The 23,390-nt window shown below is 44.6% G+C and overlaps 1 protein-coding gene across 1 annotated transcript in view; it reads left to right on the top strand.

Moving 5' to 3' along the window:
• The window catches only part of RAP1B (RAP1B, member of RAS oncogene family), a 92,227-nt gene that overhangs the window by 18,369 nt on the left and 50,468 nt on the right, over window positions 1-23,390 (top strand). The window lies entirely within an intron of this gene.

The raw sequence follows: 23,390 nt of genomic DNA, 5'->3' as shown, positions 1-23,390 counted from the left end.
TGGTGAGCAACAGGCATAATATATGAGCACAAATTGGCCACTTTTCACCTGGGGACAGGTCCATTTTAGCAGTGGGGTGTGTGCACTTTTCCTGTTGCATATTTGCCAACTTTTGTTTGTTGGAAAACCCCCTTTAAAGAGAATCCGCAGAATTTCATAACAAAACTATGTGTGTATGTTGCTCTTTCCAATACAAGTCTGGTAATGCCTTTTACATGTCCAGTCTCAGTAGTGGATACTGAGAAATTAGCATTTGAATTGCTATGTATATGGCTATGGTGGAACTGAAGCCTCTGTCACTCCAGCTTTATTCTCTCCTCTTGCTTGGCTGATGGCTCCTTTGCCTGAAGTCACACAGCATAGAGGCTGTCAGTCAAGTGGGAGGAGGCGGAGGTGCTGGGTGAGGAATAGAGCTGGAGTGACATAGGCTTCAAATACACATTCTCGTTGTAACAATACAAATGTTGTTGTTTTTTCCCTAATGGAAGGACTGGTCTGGCCATGTAGATGTATTGCTGGAATTTGTAAATGAAAAAAAAAAAATGGGGAAAATCATTGTCCTGGAGCCCTTTCATATTCCTTCCTGGCTTCTGGGTCCAAGAGTACTGGTAAGTACATTCTGCCAGCCCCGATCTAGTTGGCATTTTCATCCTTTGGGATGCAGCAGATTAGAACAATATTTCTTTTTAACATTCTATTAAGTTTGGACTTCTATTAAAATGCTGAGTATTTCTGGGAAGTGAGCATGACAGTGAAGAAATGTGCAGGCGCTTGGGGTGAGCGGATGGAGAGGCCTCTACAGAGGAGGAATTCAGGATTTGGCTGTACATGACCATATATGGCCAGTAATGGCTGGGCAGCCTGTGCTGTATGAGTGGGCTATCCTCACTGTCACAGATTCTACGGCACAAGGAAAACTTCATTTATGAGAATGTCATGGCCACTTGTCTGTATGCCATCCTGATCATTTCTGATTTTACTCCATAAATAGCAATATAAAGAAACTCTGCCTTGCTATTTCCAGTTTTCTTTTCCACCATAGGAAACAGAAAAGTGTAAGTGCTGAACTCCAACATCGGCATAGACTATAATGTAATGATCCGTCAGTTTTGTTAATTTTTTTGCCTTTGCATTGTCTCAATATATAAAGCACCAGATATGTGAATCTAGACTTAAAGGGGTTTTTCATTTAAAACAAGTGATCCATTGGATAGGTGATACTGTAACTTGTTCCTGGGACTTGCACCGATCTGTAGATTATTATTATTTATTGTTATAGCGCCATTTATTCCATGGCGCTTTACATGTAAGGAGGGGTATACATAATAAAAACAAGTACAATAATCTTGAACAATACAAGTCATAACTGGTACTAGATCAGTTAGTTTGTATCCTGATTACAGGTTGGACGTCTGACCGCTGCTGCATTCATTCTCTTTGGGATTTCTGGAGAAAGCGCAGAGCTCTGCAGCCCAATAGGGAGTGAATGGAGTGGCGAACAAGCATGCACACTGCCATTCGATTCTAACGGAAATGAAAGTTTCACATTCTACCAGTTGGTGAGGTCCCAGTGATGTGATCTCCGCCGATCACCAAATTATCACCCATCATGTGGATAGGTGATAACTAGGGTTGAGCGCCTTTTGCTTTTTTAGGATCGAGTCGGGTTTCGTGAAACCCGACTGTCTTGAAAGTCGGATTGGGTGAAATCGGCCGATTATTGTGAAAAGTCGGGGGGCCGACCAAAACACGAAACCCAATGCAATTTTTTTTTTTTTACTATTTATTCCCTCTCCCTCTCCCTCTCCCTCCCCTCCGTCCCTGCAAAATTTGTGTTTCACTGTGGGAATCGCTATATCCCAAACGTTAAGATGGCGGTTTTACCCCTTGTGACGCCGCACAAAGCGAGCCGGAACCCATGTCATCACGCTGCACACACTCCTTCATTGGCTGAAAAAATGGCGGGGTAAGCGTCATACGAAACGCGACTTTGGCGCGAAGATCGCCGACTGTGTGGCCGATCCCACGCTGGGGTCGGGTCGGGTTTCACGAAACCCGACTTTGCCAAAAGTCGGCGACTTTTGAAAATGACCGAACCGTTTCGCTCAACCCTAGTGATAACTTGTTTTCACTGGACAACCCCTTTAAATTGTCATGGCAAAGATCTGAATCTCGCATTGAAGGCAGTTTTTACACAGGTGTCATGTGGGTGCAAGTCTGAGCTCGACTTTAAGTCTAATGACTCAAACGAACAGCCTCTTAAGGATCAGAGAAGTATTAATTCAGGTTATTATACCCACCACTGGGCCAGGACTTACCCTCATATTACACTCATGGCCGTAAGATTAGAGCTATGCAGAAACTACTTAAAAGCATTTTGAAAAAAATACACAGAAGAACCAAGAAGTAGAAAAATAAAATGACTTATTGAATCAAATATATTAAAAATTGTACTATGTAGTGTAGACTAGGGTGATGATATTGGATGACAATAGAGAAAGGCAAATAGTAATACGGTAAATATATTAGAAAATAAAAAACAAAATGTTAAATTACAAAATGGTGATTGTATGAAACAAAATATGAAATCTGGGGGCATCCAATTGCTGATAGCTTGATATGGGTATCTACATAGTAGTAAAAATGTCAGTCTTGCAGGGCGTATATGTGTATATTATAGTATAAATACCTTAAACCTGCCTTGCGGTGCCACAACCCCAACGTGCGTTTCAGCTAGCGTGCTTTTTTCGGTGGGGGGGTTGGAGTCATTAGACCTCAGGTCGAGCTGAAATGAACAGCCTCCACAGGATCAGAGAAATACTAGTTCAGGTTATCATACCCACCACTGGGCCGGGACTTGCCTTCATATTACACTTATGGCTATAAGATTAGAGATGCACAGAAACTACTTGTAGTGCTCCTGATGAATTTTAACTATTGTATGAAGCTGCCGCCCACAAGATCCTAATTAGTAGTGCTGTAGACGTCGGCGTGTTGCGCTAGCCTAAAGCTGCCGCCTATAATGCCAAGCCCTTTCCCGTGTGTGAGAACAGCACATAGCTGCTCCGTCACTGCGGCTCCTTTTGAAGTACGCAGCAGAATGCTGTGCTATAAACTTTACTTGTTTTTTTAATAACGTATTTGATTTTTTTTTTACTCTATTCAAATTCCTTTTTTATGCTGTTTAAGGGGTTGTCCACTACTGTAAAAGTAAATCTACATTCTCATGTTAATGTTTCACGGACCGTACGACCTGAGATTTCTGGCCTGATTGCAGGCCTCTTGACCCAAATACAACAACCTCGTAGCACAGTGATCTCTATCTTCTCCAGCCTTTCTTTCATGCTTAATGTTAATAGATGAAAATAATGATCCAGTCACTCTTGGTGCAGAACCAGGGCTTGCATTGTGGCCATGCTTCCATTAGGCCTGGTACTAAAGTCTGTTCTCTGAGGACAGTGCACATGTCCTTAGGAAATTAATTGTACAGGATGAAGGTCACATGGGGGTTTTACTCCCTGGAGCAACTCCCAGTGTTGCCATGAGTTATATACATCTGCTGGCTTGATGATGAATGGTCCCATAGCATATCATGGCTGTGCCTGTGATTCTGAATGGAGTACATGGCACTGTCCAGAAAATCTATGGGATTCATTTGCGGTGTTCGGATTAGGAAAGATTTACAGAGCTGTAAATCCTGGGACTCATCTGTATCCAAAGGTATTGTTAGTATGCTGTGATCAGTCTGGGGGTTCATTCCTTCCCAGCCCCTGAGTCCCAGCTTCTATATATAGAAGGTTAATGAGGTGATACGCTTTAGGCTGGAAGGTCTGGGAAGTGGTATAGAAGCAAACTAACTGAGGTTTGACTGCCATTATTGTAGATTATACCTGGCTGGAAAGCCGCAAGATTTGTGCATCAGGGCTTAGCATTTCTCTTGTCAGCTTCTTTTTGGCTGTCAATGCAGTTTTATACAGTGACTGAATTCTCTCTTTAAAGGAAATGTGTCATGTACTTAATTTTTGTTTCGGTAATTAGATTTATCCTTGTGGAAGGGAAATAATGGCGCTGATTCATTAAGACTGGCATTTGTATGCTAATCTGGTTGAAAGTTACCATGGGATAAGATGCGCCAAATTCATAGAGAGGCGCAGGCATCTTACAACTGGCGCAGGCATCTTACAACTGGCGGGCACCTCCGCCAGAAAGGTTACTCCAGGTAGGTGCTTGCTTGGAAATAATTTACGCCATCTATGACGCACAGGTTGTGACGGACAAGGTATACCAACCCTCTTACTTAAATTGTGCAAGGTTTGAAGGAGTTTTAGGGTATGTGCACACGTCAGGATTCTTTGCAGAAATTTCATGAACAAAACCAGACTTTTTCTGCAGGAAAGCCACATGTGGTTTTTTTGCGTTTTTTTCTCTCTTTTTGCGTGTTTTTTGTGCGGATCCCAATGCATTATAGCGGGAAATCTTCCGAAAATCCGCAAAATTAATGAACATGCTGCGGTTTTTTACCGCAATGCGTTATTTTCGCAGAACATGTGCACAAAAATTGTGGATTGCATTCTATTAATAGGATGCTTATTTGATGTGTTTTTTTTCGTGGTTTTACCAAACAAAGCAAAAATGTATGCATACAAACTGGGATCACCACAGAAATTTAAGAATTTATCCAAGAAGCATCTTTATTAAGGGAACACCACACAAAAAACATGTAAAAACATTTAAAAACCCCACAATACTTGGTATTGACCTTGAGGAAGACGCTATAGGCGTCGATACGCGTGGGTCACAAACCACTGCACAGCCTGCCAGAACCTCGCTTAATCCACCCTGCCAGGAGCCCTGTTACTGCCTGTCTGTTAGGTAGGGTAAGAATATAGGACTTGCATTGGTCTAGGGATCCGGATGGTGCATAGCACCTCTTAAGCATAGTATATGCAATATATCTTTTCTTTTGGATCCTTTCCCACAGAGCACGGTATTGTGTGCCTGGCTTAAAATAAGGGTATGTTATCTGGGGTGTTGCTTGTATATTATATTATATTATATTGTATTATGTCCACATTTGAAGGACACTGGTGTTTGTAACTTATATACTTTTGCATATTGGCTGTACAATGTTATATATTGGTATTTACCTGTGATGTATATAGACCCGTTACCCCAGGTCCTATTGTGGGGTTTTTAAATGTTTTTACATGTTTTTTGTGTGGTGTTCCCTCAATAAAGATGCTTCTTGGATAAATTCTTAAATTTCTGTGATGATCCCAGTTTGTATGCATACATTTTTGCTTTGTTTGGTTTCACTTATACAATAGTATGCAGGTGGTGATCCCCGTAAATATACTTTTTATGCAGATGGTGCCCGCTCAATAAGTGTTTTTTGGGGATTTTTCGTGGTTTTATCACATTTTTATAGCGAAAAAAAAAACGTGAAAAATCCGTAACATGTGCACACAGCCTCACACCAGAAAACTGGCAAAAACGCCTTGGTAGTTTGTGACTAATGTATGTTTATTCATTTTTAAATCCTGCAGTGATTTTTATTTTTTTAAAGGGAATCTATCACCTCATTTTTCGCATCTAAGCTGCGGCTACCGCCATCAGGGGCTTATCTACAGCATTCTGTAAAGCTGTAGATAAACCCCCGATGTAACCTGAACGATAAGAAAAACAGGTTAGATTATACTCACCCAGGGGCGGTCCTGGTCTGGTCCGATGGGCGTTGCAGGTCTGGCTCCAGCACCTCCCATCTTCATGCGATGATGTCCTCTTCCTTGCTTTGTGTCGCGGCTCCGGCACAGGTGTACTGATGTGCCCTGTTGAGGGCAGAGCAAAGTACTGCAGTGCGCAGGCGTCGGGAAAGGTTAGAGAGGCCCAGCACCTGTGCACTGCAGTACTTTGCTCTGCCCTCAACAGGGCACATCAGTACGCCTGCGCAGGAGCCGCGACACAAAGCAAGGAAGAGGACATCATCGCATGAAGATGGGAGGCGCTGGACCCAAACCTGCGACGCCCATTGGACCCGGACTGCAGCGGACCGCCCCTTGTTTTTCTTATCTTTCAGGTTACATCGGGGGGCTTATCTACAGCATTATAGAATGCTGTAGATAAGCCCCTATTGGCGGTGGCCGAAGCTTATATGCGTAAAATGAGGTGACAGATTCCCTTTAAATATCTGTTCAGAGGATAACAATAAAGGCTACCTCCCCACGGTCAGTAATCAGCAGAGGTTTGGATGCAGCACATGTCCGCTGCATCCAAAGCACTGCCGGCTTTTGAAAACAGGTGATTCCGCATGTGTTCATTGAACCGTGCGGAATCACTGCCCCAAATACATTGAATGGGTGATATTTATCTTGTGGATACTCGCGTCTCTGCAAGATAAATAGACATGCTGCGGTCTGGAAAGACGTGCTGCATGTCCGTCTCTGCGGGTATCCGTGCACGCATAGTGGAATCAAGAAATCCCATCCACTATGCTGTAACATCTGGACGCTGCGGGTTGGATGCTGCGGATGTACGCAGCGTCCAACCCGCAGCGTTTATTGACCGTGGGAACATACCCTAAGGGACAAGGTTCCATTATGTATTGTGTGTATCCACAGTAGAGCAGGGTGTGTGTTCTTTATGGCAGCTTATAGAACTGGTGTCAGTTCATAAAGAAATATGATAGATTAGCTTGGAGAAAGTAATAGGAGAGCTGAATGCAAAGTATATAGAGACCAGATCCTCTGTATTGCTAACTCCAATTATAAAGCGGTCATTAAATTTCATCCTTTTAGGACAAAACTTTTTTATTTACAGTATTAGCTTTTGCAAAGTTGTGAATTTGTAATGTACTCCATTGCCATGCTTCTTTTTTCTCAAACTTGGACTGTTTCAACCTCTTGGTTCATTGATTTAGAGTAGCTGTTTTGAACTGTAGGTCTAACAAATGTACTTTGTGATTTTATCCTTTTATCTGCATGTATAGTGCCATGAATTCCACAGCACTTTAGACCTCATCATTGCTGTCCCCATTGCGGCTCACAATCTAGAATCCCTATTGGTATGTTTTTAGAGTGTAGGAGAATACCAGAGTATGTACCCCCACAAACCCAGGAGTACATCATACTCCTTCAAAACAGCTACTTCAAATAAATGAACTAAGCAGTTGAAACAGCCCTTTCAGTATGGCGAGAAAAGGAAGCCATATAATGTTGTACATTAAAAAGATTCATAAATTTACAAAGACATCGATAAGTTTAGTTACTCTGTAATTACTTTTATTCTAACCCAATCTGTACAGCAAAGTTAACAAGTGAAGTAGGGAAAAAAATGTGAACATATTTTGTCTTCTCCTGTAGTCTGTGTGAAAACTTAAGTTTTGATCCTTTTTTTGCCTCTTGTTATAGTCACATAAAGTAAAAAGACAGAAAATGTTAAATGCTTCCCAAAAAGCAATGTCAGTAATTTCTAATTTTCCTTTATTCATATTGCAGAAAAGTGCTTTTTGCTGCGATTTTTGAGGAAAAAAAACCCGACAATGTGACTAACAGGACTGTTCACACCAGAGCATGGAAGCTCACTAAGCGGAGCAGTGCCACCTTTCCTTCCTCCTGGTCCGTGTCCCCTTGTAAACCTGTCAGACTGAGTTAGCGCATAAGTTCTGCTCGTTCAGTTTTTTAGTTCGCTTTTCAGTTTCCATTATGATCTGGCACCAGTTCCTGCTGGGTTAAAGAGATATTCTTGTACATATACTGGTCAGACCTAATGAGCGTTTATAATTTTTCGAGTTGACTCTGAAAGCCTAGTACGTAAAGGTCAAAAGTACAGTGGTGGATTTTTCAACCCTGATGTTAAAAAGTAGTCAGTATGTTTATCTGCTTTTAGGATTAATATTCTGTTGCCTGTAATGCATTTATCCAAATTTTGATTTTAAAGGGCCACTGTCACCCCCCCCAGGCGTTATAAACTAAAAGAGCCACCTTGTGCAGCAGTAATGCTGCAGTCTAACAAGGTGGCTCTTTTAGTTTTTGATTAAGTTATTACCGCAATAAAACGTTTTAAAAATTGGCCAAACGTACCAGCTATTGTACCTGGAGGCGGTCCGAAGCGTCCTGTATGAATCCCCCAACTGCCATCACTCTTCTCTTCAAGGGCGATGGTCGCCGCCCCCTGCGCGTTGTTTCTTCTTAAATCCGGCGCCTGCGCTGTGCGTGCCTGCCTGGGGCCTGCGCAGTCTTCATTGTGAGTCACAGCTCAGACGCAGGGTGCCTGACTGCGCCTGTGCGGGCAGTGCGGCCACCCTGTGACTGACTCCCCGCCCCGCACTGTGTTATTCATTATGCACAGTGCGGGGCTGGCATTCCTGGGCATGCGCACTGCGCTGTCCATGCCCTCCCACATCTCGGACGCTCTCCCATCTCCCCCTGCTCCCCCGCCTTACGGCATTGTTATTTTCGGCTGCCGCATTCCAGACGCTGCTGAGAATTAGTGTCTATTGCGGCAAGCTGCTATGTGTTTGTATGTTTTAATCAGGGGCGGATTATATGAGGGTCAATCTGTGCGGTAGCCCAGGGCTACCGCACAGATTGACCCTCTGTGACTGTGAATGCCCGCCGACATGTGCCCCCGGACCCGGTGGCCAGAGAGAGGGGGCCCGATTGCTGGACAATGGGGCAATGCTGGAGAGACACTGGGGCAATGCTGGACACACGGGGGGCAATGCTGACGCACTGGGGGCAATGCTGACGCACTGGGGGCAATGCTGACGCACTGGGGGCAATGCTGACGCACTGGGGGCAATGCTGACGCACTGGGGGCAATGCTGACGCACTGGGGGCAATGCTGACGCACTGGGGGCAATGCTGACGCACTGGGGGCAATGCTGACGCACTGGGGGCAATGCTGGACACACTGGGGGCAATGCTGACACACTGGGGGCAATATGCTGGACTCAATGGGGGCAATGCTGGACACACTGGGGTAATATGCTGGGGTGTGCATTATACTGCATCAAAGAACAATAAACGTTGAGGGGTGAGCATTATTATACCGCACTATACTATACGTGGCAGTTAAATACGTGGCACTGAAATGCGTGATACGTGGCACTGAAATGCGTGGCACTGAAATGCGTGATGCGTGGCACTGAAATACGTTGCACTTAAATATGTGATACGTGGCACTTAGATCAATAAACGGTCATGTTGGAGCATTATTATACCGCACTATAGATCAATAAACGGTGAGGGGGGATCATTATTACACCGCACTGCAGATCAATAAACGGTCATGGTGGAGCATTATTATACCATACTGCAAAACATTACACGGTGAGGGTTCAGCATTACTATACCGCGCGGATGATCACTAAAAGGCGAGCGGGAAGCATTAGGATACCTTACTGCACATCAATAAACAGTGCGAGGTGAGCATTATGATACCGCACTGTGGACCGATATACGGTGAAGGTGTAACAATTTAACCGCACTGTGGAGCAATTTACGCAGATGGTGGACAATTATACCGCACTGTGCCATGCAACTACATACGGTGATGGGGGAACATTATACCGCACTATGTAACAAAGTAAGTTTATGTTGGAACATTATGCTGCGCTGTGGAGCAATATACGCAGACGGTTGAACATTACACCACTCTGTAGACGTATTGCTAATGATAATTAAGGGTTCCATTAATTTTTTTTTAAATAAAAAAATTAAAAATATGTATATGTGTATATATATATATATATATATATATATATATATATATATATATATATATATATATATATATATATATATATATATATATATATATATATATATATATATATATATATATATACAGTGCCTACAAGTAGTATTCAACCCCCTGCAGATTTAGCAGGTTTACACATTTGGAATTAACTTGGCATTGTGACATTTGGACTGTAGATCAGCCTGGAAGTGTGAAATGCACTGCAGCAAAAAAGAATGTTATTTCTTTGTTAATTTTTTTTTTTTTTAAATTGGGAAAAGTTTTTTCAGAGGGTCATTTATTATTCAACCCCTCAACCCACCAGAATTCTGTTTGGTTCCCCTAAAGTATTAAGAAGTAGTTCAGGCACAAAGAACAATGAGCTTTACATGTTTGGATTAATTATCTCTTTTTCCAGCCTTTTCTGACTATTTAAGGCTACGTTCACATTTGCGGTCAGCGCCGCAGCGTCGGGCGCCGCAGCGGCGCCGCATGCGTCATGCGCCCCTATATTTAACATGGGGGCGCATGGACATGCGTTGTGCTGCGTTTTGCGCCGCATGGCCGCAAGCGTTGGACGCAAGAAACGCTTCAAGTTGCATTTTTTTTGCGTCCAACTTTCGGCCAAAAAGGACGCATGCGGCGCAAAACGCATCGTTTTAGCGTGCGTTTTGCCGCGTTTTCGTTTGCGTTGTGCGCTGCGGCGCCGACGCTGCGGCGCACAACGCAAATGTGAACGTAGCCTAAGACCCTCCCCAAACTTGGGAACAGCACTCATACATGGTCAACATGGGAAAGACAAAGGAGCATTCCAAGGCCATCAGAGACAAGATCGTGGAGGGTCACAAGGCTGGCAAGGGGTACAAAACCCTTTCCAAGGGGTTGGGCCTACCTGTCTCCACTGTTGGGAGCATCATCCGGAAGTGGAAGGCTTATGGAACTACTGTTAGCCTTCCACGGCCTGGACAGCCTTTGAAAGTTTCCTCCCGTGCCGAGGCCAGGCTTGTCCGAAGAGTCAAGGCTAACCCAAGGACAACAAGGAAGGAGCTCCGGGAAGATCTCATGGCAGTGGGGACATTGGTTTCAGTCAATACCATAAGTAACGTACTCCACCGCAATGGTCTCCGTTCCAGACGAGCCCGTAAGGTACCTTTACTTTCAAAGAGTCATGTCAAGGCTCGTCTACAGTTTGCTCATGATCACTTGGAGGACTCTGAGACTGACTGGTTCAAGGTTCTCTGGTCTGATGAGACCAAGATCGAGATCTTTGGTGCCAACCACACACGTGAAGTTTGGAGACTGGATGGCACTGCATACGACCCCAAGAATACCATCCCTACAGTCAAGCATGGTGGTGGCAGCATCATGCTTTGGGGCTGTTTCTCAGCCAAGGGGCCTGGCCATCTGGTCCGCATCCATGGGAAGATGGATAGCACGGTCTACCTGGAGATTTTGGCCAAGAACCTCCGCTCCTCCATCAAGGATCTTAAGATGGGTCGTCATTTCATCTTCCAACAAGACAACGACCCAAAGCACACAGCCAAGAAAACCAAGGCCTGGTTCAAGAGGCAAAAAATCAAGGTGTTGCAGTGGCCTAGTCAGTCTCCTGACCTTAACCCAATTGAAAACTTGTGGAAGGAGCTCAAGATTAAAGTCCACATGAGACACCCAAAGAACCTAGATAACTTGGAGAAGATCTGCATGGAGGAGTGGGCCAAGATAACTCCAGAGACCTGTGCCGGCCTGATCAGGTCTTATAAAAGACGATTATTAGCTGTAATTGCAAACAAAGGTTATTCCACAAAATATTAAACCTAGGGGTTGAATAATAATTGACCCACACTTTTATGTTTAAAATTTATAAAAATTTAACTGAGCAACAAAACTTTTTGGTTTGTAAGATTTATGCATCTGTTAATAAATCCTGCTCTTGTTTGAAGTTTGAAGGCTCTAACTTATTTGCATCTTATTAAACCTGCTAAATCTGCAGGGGGTTGAATACTACTTGTAGGCACTGTGTGTATATATATATATATATATATATATATATATATATATATAGATAGATAGATATAGATATATAGATATAGATAGATATATATAGATAGATATATATATATATATATATAGATATATATATATATATATAGATATATATATATATATATATATAGATATATATATATATATATATATATATATATATAGATATATATATACATAGATACTAGCTATTGAACCCGTTCTACAACCGGGTAGCGAGCATTTATATTGGTATATGGTCTCCATCCTGGTATGTGCTGCTCCCATCTTGCTCTCCCATCCTGTCATGTGCTGCTCCATCCTGCGCCCCCATCCTGTCATGTGCTGCTCCATCCTGCGCCCCCATCCTGTCATGTGCTGCTGCATCCCCATCCTGTCATGTTCTCCCATCCTGTGCCCCCATCCTGTCATGTGATTCTCCATTCTAAATCCCCATTCTGTCATGTGCTCCCATCCTGCGTCCCTATCCTGTCATATGCTGCTCCATCCTGTGTCCCCATCATGCCATGTGCTTCTCCCATTCTGCGCCACCATTCCGTGGTAATGTTATGCACCCATTCTGACTGTTACTGTTTACATTCTGCCATATGTTGTTAAAATATTTCTCTCTCAGGCTCTACTGACCGAGTGCGGCGTTGCTGAGTGCGGCCGGCTGTGCGTGGCTGTAATGGGCGCCGAGTGCTGGTGGCCTGAGCAGGCAGGGACATCGGCGCACTGTTGGGGTCAGGGGCTGTAGTAGCTGTAGGATCTGATAGTTAATTGCCCCGGGACTTGCTATATTAACCTGTGCCACGTTCCACCGATGCGTGCCACTACGTGTTCCGTGTCCTCGGCATGTGACTGTTCAGTCACAGGGCGGGGGCCCTATGAACTGAACGTCACAGGCAGAGTATGTTGTGGACAGAACATCGCGCATTGTTGGAACGGGACAGGTAAATAATGCATACTAAGGCCATGTTCAGACTTTGCGGTTTTTACCGCGGTACCGCGGCGATTTTGCAGCTGCGTTTCCGCTGCGGTTTCTATAGCGTTTACATTTACATTAACATGTAATCTTATGGAAACCGCAAACCGCTGTGCACATGCTGCGGGAAAAACCGCGCAGAAACGCAGCGGTTTAAAACCAACAGCATATCACTTCTTTGTGCGTACCTGCAGCGGTTCTTCACCCACAGACCTCCGTTGTGAGGATCAAACCCGCTGTGAAACCCGCAGATCAAATAATATCTGCGGGTTTTATTGCGGTTATGGGTGGAGAAACCGCTGCAGCAGGAATTTTGGGGAAGCGGGAGGAATTCCGTGGGCGGAAGTGCGTGGGCGGAGTGTTGTGGCTGTCATCATGGAGGCATATCGTCGCATGGGGATCGATGTCGGGCGCTTGATCGATCTGGTATGTATGTGTGTGTGTCTGTCTATGTGTCTGTGTACATTTGTGTTTGTGTGTGTGTCCCCATGCGACGGTAGTGCCGCCAAATTGTGCTAAGTCGCCGTATGGGACTACTACTCCCATACGGTATTAGGATGGGAGAGTTGTGCCTGTGTCCAGCAACTTAGCACAATTGTAAATAACACAAAACTTAAACATACACAATACATATACAAGAAACGTAACATACATGACACACAGTACATATAACAGAGTATATACTCACCATACAGCACATACAGGTACGCGTATCCCTCGCCCTAGGGAAAAACTCCCCCCCCAAAAAAACAAATACATACTCCCTGTCCGCAGAATCCAAAATTGAGTGTCCCACGCCGATCCCCTGCTCTCCGGCGATACACTGCCAGAAGCGAAGCTACTAGCAGTGTATCGTGCACTGTTCCGGAGTTCAATGGCGCCGGCGTCTCTATTTACGGCACTACAGGTGCGGGTCAACTTTCCCACGCTGTAGTGCCGTAAAGCGAGAGTACCGGGGTAAATGAACGCCGGTAAACTCTCGCGCATGCGCAGTAACACTCCGACAGGTGCCGGAGCAACTGTCAGTGTGTTGCTGCAGCCATGGAGAGCAGACACATCTCCGGATGTGTCTGTTCTCCATGGCAGATCCACGTGGGACCCTCTTTGGATTGCTGCGAACAGGGCCAGGGAGTATTAATTTGGTTTGTTTTTTTATTTATTTTGCAGGTCGAGGGTTTTCAAATGCGTAAAATAATGTACGTGTCAAAAAGTGTGTGTTTTTATTTCATTGAAATATTTTTTCCAGTATTTCAGTGCCACGCATCACGCATTTCAGTTCCACGTATTTCAGTGCCACGCATTTCAGTGCCACGTATCACGCATTTCAGTGCCACGTATTTAAGTGCCACGTATAGTGCGGTATAATAATGCTCACCCCTCAACGTTTATTGTTCTTTGATGCAGTATAATGCACACCCCAGCATATTACCCCAGTGTCCAGCATTGCCCCAGTGTGTCCAGCATTGCCCCAGTGTGTCCAGCATTGCCCCCATTGTGTCCAGCATTGCCCCCATTGTGTCCAGCATTGCCCCCATTGTGTCCGCATTGCCCCCAGTGTGTCAGCATTGCCCCCAGTGTGTCCAGCATTGCCCCCAGTGTGTCCAGCATTGCCCCCAGTGTGTCCAGCATTGCCCCCAGTGTGTCCAGCATTGCCCCCAGTGTGTCCAGCATTGCCCCCAGTGTGTCCAGCATTGCCCCCAGTGTGTCCAGCATTGCCCCCAGTGTGTCCAGCATTGCCCCCAGGGTGTCCAGCATTGCCCCCAGGGTGTCCAGCATTGCCCCCAGGGTGTCCAGCATTGCCCCCAGGGTGTCCAGCATTGCCCCCAGGGTGTCCAGCATTGCCCCCAGGGTGTCCAGCATTGCCCCCAGCGTGTCCAGCATTGCCCCCAGCGTGTCCAGCATTGCCCCCAGCGTGTCCAGCATTGCCCCCAGCGTGTCCAGCGCATTGCCCCCAGCGTGTCCAGCGCATTGCCCCCAGCGTGTCCAGCGCATTGCCCCCAGCGTGTCCAGCGCATTGCCCCCAGCGTGTCCAGCGCATTGCCCCCAGCGTGTCCAGCGCATTGCCCCCAGCGTGTCCAGCGCATTGCCCCCAGCGTGTCCAGCGCATTGCCCCCTCTCTCTGGCCACCGGGTCCGGGGGCACATGTCGGCGGGCATTCACAGTCACAGAGGGTCAATCTGTGCGGTAGCCCTGGGCTACCGCACAGATTGACCCTCATATAATCCGCCCCTGATTAAAACATACAAACACATAGCAGCTTGCCGCAATAGACACTAATTCTCAGCAGCGTCTGGAATGCGGCAGCCGAAAATAACAATGCCGTAAGGCGGGGGAGCAGGGGGAGATGGGAGAGCGTCCGAGATGTGGGAGGGCATGGACAGCGCAGTGCGCATGCCCAGGAATGCCAGCCCCGCACTGTGCATAATGAATAACACAGTGCGGGGCGGGGAGTCAGTCACAGGGTGGCCGCACTGCCCGCACAGGCGCAGTCAGGCACCCTGCGTCTGAGCTGTGACTCACAATGAAGACTGTGCAGGCCCCAGGCAGGCACGCACAGCGCAGGCGCCGGATTTCAGACGATAACAGCGCTCAGGGGGCGGCGACCATCGCCCCTGAAGAGAAGAGTGACGGCAGTTGGGGGATTCATACAGGACGCTTCGGACCGCCTCCCGGTACAATAGCTGGTACGTTTGGCCAATTTTTAAAACGTTTTATTGCGGTAATAACTTAATCAAAAACTAAAAGAGCCACCTTGTTAGAATGCAGCATTACTGCTGCACAAGGTGGCTCTTTTAGTTTATAACGCCTGGGGGGGGTGACAGTGGCCCTTTAAATCCTTAGAATAAATTAGGGTATGTTTCCACGTTCAGGAAACGCTGCTTGTTTGACGCTGCGCAGCGCTGCAGCGTCAAACAAGCAGCGTCCAGATGTTCCTGCATAGTGGAGGGGATTTGCTGAAATCCTGTCTCCACTATGCGTGGAAACCCGCACGCGGCGGCCCTGCGACTACGGACATGCTGCGCGTCTTTTCAGATCGCAGCATGTCCGTACACCTTGCGGGGACGCAGCGTCCCCGCAAGGCATATCACAGGGCCCTATGGGAGAGAGCGATCATCCCGGATGTGAAGAGTTAACACATCCGGCATGATCGCGTCCCATTAAGGGGGCGGGGCTTAGCGACGAGCGGCTTCGCCGCTGCGGCGATACCGCCAGCCATCCTGAACGTGGAGACATAGCCTTAGACTTTTACTGTCAGATTTCACAAAATTGACTAAAACTGGTGATGTGGTTAATTAGCGGTTTCTGCTATTTAAAGGGAACTTGTCAGCTGATTCATGCTGCCCAACACATGAGAAGCATGAATCAAAGTTTAGCTGCATGATTGCAGCCAGATATATGTGGGTTGTAGATCCCCCGGCCGACTTTTGACAGCACCACTGCAGTTGACTGACGTGACACGCGAGTCCCCTTCAGCTGTGTTGGGATCTTCAAACTATATTTTCTCTGAAGTGTCAGAGCGTTTTAGAGAAAATATATTCCAGGTTCTCATTTAGGCCAGAGTCACACTAGACCGTAATACGGACGAGTGCTATGCGATAAAACATCGCATAGCACTCGGCCCAATGTTAATCTATGGGGCAGCTCCCATCATCCGTGTTTTTTTCTCGGCCGTATTCAGGATCCGAGTGAAATCGCAGCATGCTGCGATTGTCAGCGTATCTTGGCCGAGACTCGCCAATGCAAGTCTATGGGTGCGAGAAAAACTCGCACACCACACAGACCATCAGTGTGGCATCCGTATGCAATGCGATTTTAACATGAGCTTTTACATAGAGAGAACTGCTGTAAGTAAAAGCTCATGTTAAAATCGCATTGCATACGGATGCCATATGGATGTCACACTATTACTAGATGTGAGGAAATCACATCCTCGCATTGCACACAGATGACATACGGATCACTGTTCGGGAACATTTTTGCGATTTTCGGCCGTTAAAATCTGACCGTTTTTTTTTTTTTTTTCTACAGTAAGTGTGACTCCGGCCTTATACTGCCTGTCTTCTGGACAGCTCAAATCAGCTGACTGGTTCCCTAGTAAAGGGACTGTAACAAGTTAATTTATATCTGTTTAAAATATTAAACTATTATTTTTATCATTTGTTTCGCATTTTATATTAACTTACATATTCTATGTTGTGTAGGTGGTTAAGGAGGCACTCATTTTACCATTATGAGCCGCTGCAGAGATTTGACTACATACAGTAGTTGGGCATAAAACAGTCAGAAAATAAGTTATTCTGCGCTAAAATATGTGCAATCTGCTTCCCAATGATATTAATGGGAAATTTAGGGATGCTGTTCAAATGGCACAGTTTTGAAATCTTGGTGAAAGAAATAACACAGACAAGTTGTATAGGGCCATTCTGCTTGCAGTTTCACTTCAAATTATTATGCTTTTCTTGTTTGTTAGAAATATGAGGGTCTGCCTAGAATTTATCCCACCTATTGTTGCATGGGAATAAATGTTATAAATATGCTGTAATGACCATGGAATTCCTTTAATGAAACAATTCAGTATGAAGCATTTTGTGGAATTTTTCAAGGCTTTTTTTTTTTTTAAATGCAGTATTTGCTGGTCATGGCACTTTTCCGGCACTTTGACTTAAAGGGAACCTGTCAGCAGATTTTGCCGCTATAAGATGCGGCCACTGCCTTTCAGGGCTTATCTACAGCATTCTATAATGCTGTACATAAGCCCCGGATCCAACCTGCAAGTGAAGAAAAATAAGTTATATTATACTCACCCAGGGGCGGTCCGGTCCAATGGGTGTCTTAGGTCCAGGTCCGGCACTTCCCATCTTCTTGCAACACCGCCCTCCTGCTGGCTTCATCTCTCCCCGGCATCGCGCTCCGGCGCAGGCGTACTTCTCTGTCCTATTGAGGGCAGAGCAAAGTACTGCAGTGCGCAGGAGCTGTGAAAGGTCAGAGAGGCCCGGCGCCTGCGCACTGCAGTACTTTGCCCTCAACAGGACAGATAAGTACGCCGGCGCACTGCGCCGATGCCGGGGAGCGATGAAGATGGGAGGACCCGGACCGCCCACCCCACTGCAAACCCCCCCCCATCCCCGGTGAGTATAATAAAACTTATTTTTCTTCACTTGCAGGTCAGACCAGGGGCTTATCTACAGCATTATAGAATTCTGTACATAAGCCCTGAAAGGCGGTGGCCGCATGTTATAGCAGTAAAATATGCTGACAGGTTCCCTTTAACATTGTCGAGGGGACGTGGAAAAACAGCAGACAAAAACATACATTTAAAATTTAACAGCATATATACAGCACAGACCAAAAGTTTGGATACACCTTCTCATTTAAAGATTTTTCTGTATTTTCATGACTATGAAAATTGTAAATTCACACTGCAGGCATCAAAACTATGAATTAACACATGTGGAATTATATACTTAACAAAAAAGTGTGAAAACTGAAAATATGTCTTATATTCTAGATTCTTCAAAGTAGCCACCTTTTGCTTTGATGACTGCTTTGCACACTCTTGGCATTCTCTTGATGAGCTTCAAGAGGTAGTCATCAGAAATGGTCTTCCAACAATCTTGAAGGAGTTCCCAGAGATGCTTAGCACTTGTTGGCCCTTTTGCTTTCACTTTGCGGTCCCGCTCATCCCAAACCATCTTGAATGGGTTCAGGTCTGGTGATTGTGGTGGCCAGGTCATCTGGCGTAGCACCCCATCACTCTCCTTCTTGGTCAAATAGCCCTTACGCAGCCTGGAGTGTGTTTGTGGTCATTGTCCTGTTGAAAAATAAATGATGGTCCAACTAAACGCAAACTGGATGGAATAGCATGCCGCTGAAAGATGCTGTGGTAGCCATGCTGGTTCAGTATGCCTTCAATTTTGAATAAATCCCCCGCAGTGTCACCAGCAAAGCAGCCCCAGACCATCACACCTCCTCCTCCATGCTTCAAGGTGGGAACCAGGCCTTTTCTGCGTCACACAAAGACACGGTGGTTGGAACCAAAGATCTCAAATTTGGACTCATCAGACCAAAGCACAGATTTCTACTGGTCTAATCTCCATTCCTTGTGTTCTTTAGCCCAAACAAGTCTCTTCTGCTTGTTGCCTGTCCTTAGCAGTGGTTTCCTAGCAGCTATTTTACCATGAAGGCCTGCTGCACAAAGTCTCCTCTTAACAGTTGTTGTAAAGATGTGTATGCTGCTAGAACTCTGTGTGGCATTGACCTGGTCTCTAATCTGAGCTGCTGCTAACCTGTGACTTCTGCGGCTGGTGACTCGGATAAACTTATCCTCAGAAGCAGAGGTGACTCTTGGTCTTCCTTTCCTGGGGCGGTCCTCATGTGAGCCAGTTTCTTTGTAGCACTTGATGGTTTTTGCAAGTGCACTTGGGGACACTTTCAAAGTTTTCCCAATTTTTCGGACTGACTGACCTTCATTTCTTCAAATAATGATAGCCACTCGTTTTTTCCTTACTTAGCGGATTTTCTTGCCATAATACAAATTCTAACAGTCTATTCAGTAGGACTATCAGCTGTGTATCCACCAGACTTTTCCAAAACACAACTGATGGTCCCAACACCATTTATAAGGCAAGAAATCCCACATATTAAACCTGACAGGGCACACCTGTGAAGTGAAAACCATTCCCGGTGACTACCTCTTGAAGCTCATCAAGAGAATGCCAAGAGTGTGCAAAGCAGTCATCAAAGCAAAAGATGGCTACTTTGAAGAACCTAGAATATAAGACATATTTTCAGTTGTTTCACACTTTTTTGTTAAGTATATAATTCCACATGTGTTAATTCATAGTTTTGATGCCTTCAGTGTGAATTTACAATTTTCATAGTCATGAAAATACAGAAAAATCTTTAAATGAGAAGGTGCGTCCAAACTTTTGGTCTGTACTGTATGCCTGTGTTAACTAAAAAATGCATAAAATGTAATTTTTGTATGTATTTACACAGTTTGGTTCTGTTTTCTTTTGTGGCACAATCGCAACATGTGAATGCACTTTATACATGTTGCTGTAATGGAGGGGTCACTTTGGAGTATTTAATATTGGGTGACAACTAGAGCAATCCTCGCAACCTCTTCCTGTTGTCACACTTTGAAAACTGAAATGGATCTAAGAGTGACTAGATCCACTCTGCGTTGAATAGTGCCTTGATAGCTTTCATACATCACGCCACCTGAAACCCGAAATCCAGGATTCTGACTTGAACCTGTCGGAGACATTAACTACAATTAGATAAATGCGTCTCTCTCTGCTTTTTAGTTGATTATGTTCTTTAGACTAACTGAAAAGGCTGACACCGCCGCAAACAGTTCATTTCAATTTAGTTTGTCTCCTAGTAATGAAAGACTCAGTCAGGGGCACCTCTGAATCCTGCTTTTCAGGAATTTGGGCAAAATCCCTAGATGGGAGGCATCAGATCACTGCTGAACACAGTGTGCACCAAACCTGAAGCCCCTCATGCATACTAAATAGTTGTTGGCTGGACAGTCATTTGGCTGACCGCTGTCTCTTCTGGCTAAGTGCTCCTCTGTTCTCTGAGACAGCCATTACCAGATTCCTCTTGCAGGAACTTTTTTCTGATCATTCTCTACCCCAACCTCTTCTTATCGGAGGAGGGTTGGAAGGTCCCCATACACAAGACCGCTGGCCGATCATGCTGATAACTGCGGGAACGTATATAAGAGGACTTTAATGTGGTTATTTGGTCTTAAGCTACAACTGTACAGTCACACTATGTGATTGCAGACTTGTGATTCCACGTATCGCGCGTACTGTGAGGATTCTCCAGTGCCGACCCTTTGCATACATGAGCTCACGTGCCGACTACATGGCTGCAGCCTCGTTCAATGAAAGTGTATGGAGCGAGGCCCGATAGTCTAGTCGGGATGTGACAGGAAGTATTCAAGTTCCACCCTTGCAGACACATGACCGCCAGCACTGGAGAATCCTCACATTGCCCGCAGAGGAATATCAAGTCTGCAGTCACGTAGTTACTGCAGACTTGTAGTTTAAAACTGGGCAACCCATTTACGAAATATCTCACTCTGAGTTTTAAGAACTTGACCAAAGCGGATGGCACATTGACCCCTTATTACTGGCATTTTGTAAATCTAGGAGGATATGCTCTTTTAGCAGACCACTTGCAACCTAGATATTGTTTTTAATCCATCATTTCTAAGGTCTGAAAGTGGAAAACTGAGCACATGTTTAAATATAGCACTGTATTTTTTAATCTGCAAGCCTACTTCCTGAAGCATTGGGTGTTGGCTGCAGAGAGAAGTTCGTTGTAACTCTTATCAGATTCTAAAGATATACAATAATGGATTAATACTGGGGGTGAATCTGAGTAGATCAGTCTATACGGAGCGCTAGTTTTTTTTTTTTTTTTTATCTGCTCACTTTAGAATGTGCCTACAAGATATTACCAGGGTTCTCTGCAGGGAAAACAATCATGGGAAAACAATCACACATTCTCGCTGCTCTCCCCTCACAAAAATGTAGTTTCGCTACCCAACAATTATTTTTATTATTAGGACATGCTTTTCTTTTTTTTTTTTTTTTTTTTTTTTGTTCAACAGGGGCAGGGGCTATAAACGGCTATTTGGACTCTCACTACCTTTTTTTTTTCTCTTTTTTTTTTGCTTTATTTATCCACTTATTTATTTCACACATTATGCCCCACATATAATCATTTAAGACCTTTTCAACATTTAAATCCTTTTTTATATTGATCTGTATTTCCCTGCCTGCAAAGAAGATCTGGGTCTCTTGAGACCCCGCAGCTTCTCCTCTATCCCTGCACCTGGCAATCATATGATTGCTGGGTGCGGAAGAGGAAGCCGTCCTATACTATATACACAGTGCTTATTCAGCTCTGTGTATACACCGATCAGGAAGGCAAAGGTGATAAACCATCTCTGCATGTTCTCTGGGAGTTCAGCTGTGTCTGACGGCCAACTCTTCACTCCTACAACTGCACAATCTTTGCTTGTAGAAAGGTTTCCCATGACCTATTCTGAACGGAGCTGTATGATGGCTGTATACAGAGGGCCTAGCAAGAGAACTAGGGGTTCTGTACGCCACCATATGGATTTCTTGCTGTGCGCACAAGGCTTAACAATTATAAATGTATTATTTTTTTGGGAACTCACACCCCACATTCCTATTTCTTAGTCAAGGATGCACATTGAATACATTATGGCCCTCGTAGTGTTGCTGTTTTCCACATAGCCAACCACTTATTCTAAATATATTTTTAAAGAGTTTGTTCTCTACTTGGACAACCCCTTCTCAATCACTCTCTTTCCCCCATTTTTAAAAATAACAGCTATACTCGCCTCCCGTGCAATCGCCCTTCCAGCACCTGCTCTCCAATACTGCCAGTTAGAAATGTAGTATAGTTCTTCTGATTATCTGTCATTTACCCCATGTGCAGGGCATTGCAGTAGCTTGGATATCCATGGTTACTACCACTCACATAGTGACAACTGGTTGTTAGTGGTCGTAACCATGGATACCTAAGCAAAGTGCAATGCCATATATGGCAGAGGTGTCAATCTGCATTCCTCGAGGGCCGCCAACAGGTCATGTTTTCAGGATTTCCTTGTATTGCACAGGTGATCATTTAATCACCTGCACAGAATGATTCCAGCACCTTGTGGAATGCTAAGGAAATCCTGACATGACCTGTTGGCGGCCCTCGAGGAATGCAGTTTGACACCTCTGCTATATGGGGTGCGCAACATAGCGAATTAGAAGAACTATTTATACTACATTTCTAATTAGAAGTATTTGCTAATATTATTATTATTATTACACCTACTACATATTGGGATAAGATTTTGGAGATGTGAATACCCCTTTAAGACAAAAAATGGATATATTTTTTTCATCAATATGATGGATTCAATATTCATTCATTTGCGGTCTGTCCCTGTTTTAAAAAAGACAGTACTCCGTATGACCGGCTAATGTAATCTGTGTGCCATTTGTTTTTATAGGCTCCTTCCCGTGAATGAGCAACTGTAATGTGAAAATCAGAAAAAAACCTGTGGGAAAACAGCTTGTTAATGACCACTGTAAATAGTGTCAGTGGGCATAAAGGGGTTAAACAAAAAACCGATAGTGCTCATACACTTGGAAGCATTTCATAAATGTCATTGACATACAGGGTGGATCTGAGAATGGGTAATGTTGAAAAAAGTTGGAGCTTTCATGTAATGACTAATACTTCAAAGAATGTAAGACTGATTCCACTGTTTGTTTGTTTTAACAACTGGTTTATTAAATGGAAGCCATCATCAGATAATGGCATGGTGCTTAAATCTAGTTTTTGTGTTGCATTTATTTATATTTTTAAGTTGCCAATTTATTTTTTATTTTTATTTTTTTTGGGGGGGGGGGGCTGGTGGGGGTGGAGGTGTTTGTTTAATGCAATGTTGTTTATTTAAAAAAAAAAAAAAAAAAAGTAATCTTCCAATATTCACTTGGCTTTTTTTTACACTCATACTTTGGCTGCGGTGGGTACATGCTTACATGGTCCTTCCCAAAAGGACAGTCAGTGGCCATAGCTCTCACGTAATACCTCTCACGTT

The sequence above is a fragment of the Ranitomeya variabilis genome, chromosome 5, assembly GCF_051348905.1.
Source record: "Ranitomeya variabilis isolate aRanVar5 chromosome 5, aRanVar5.hap1, whole genome shotgun sequence".
NCBI lineage: Eukaryota > Metazoa > Chordata > Amphibia > Anura > Dendrobatidae > Ranitomeya > Ranitomeya variabilis.
This window is presented reverse-complemented; position numbering and strand designations above follow the sequence as displayed.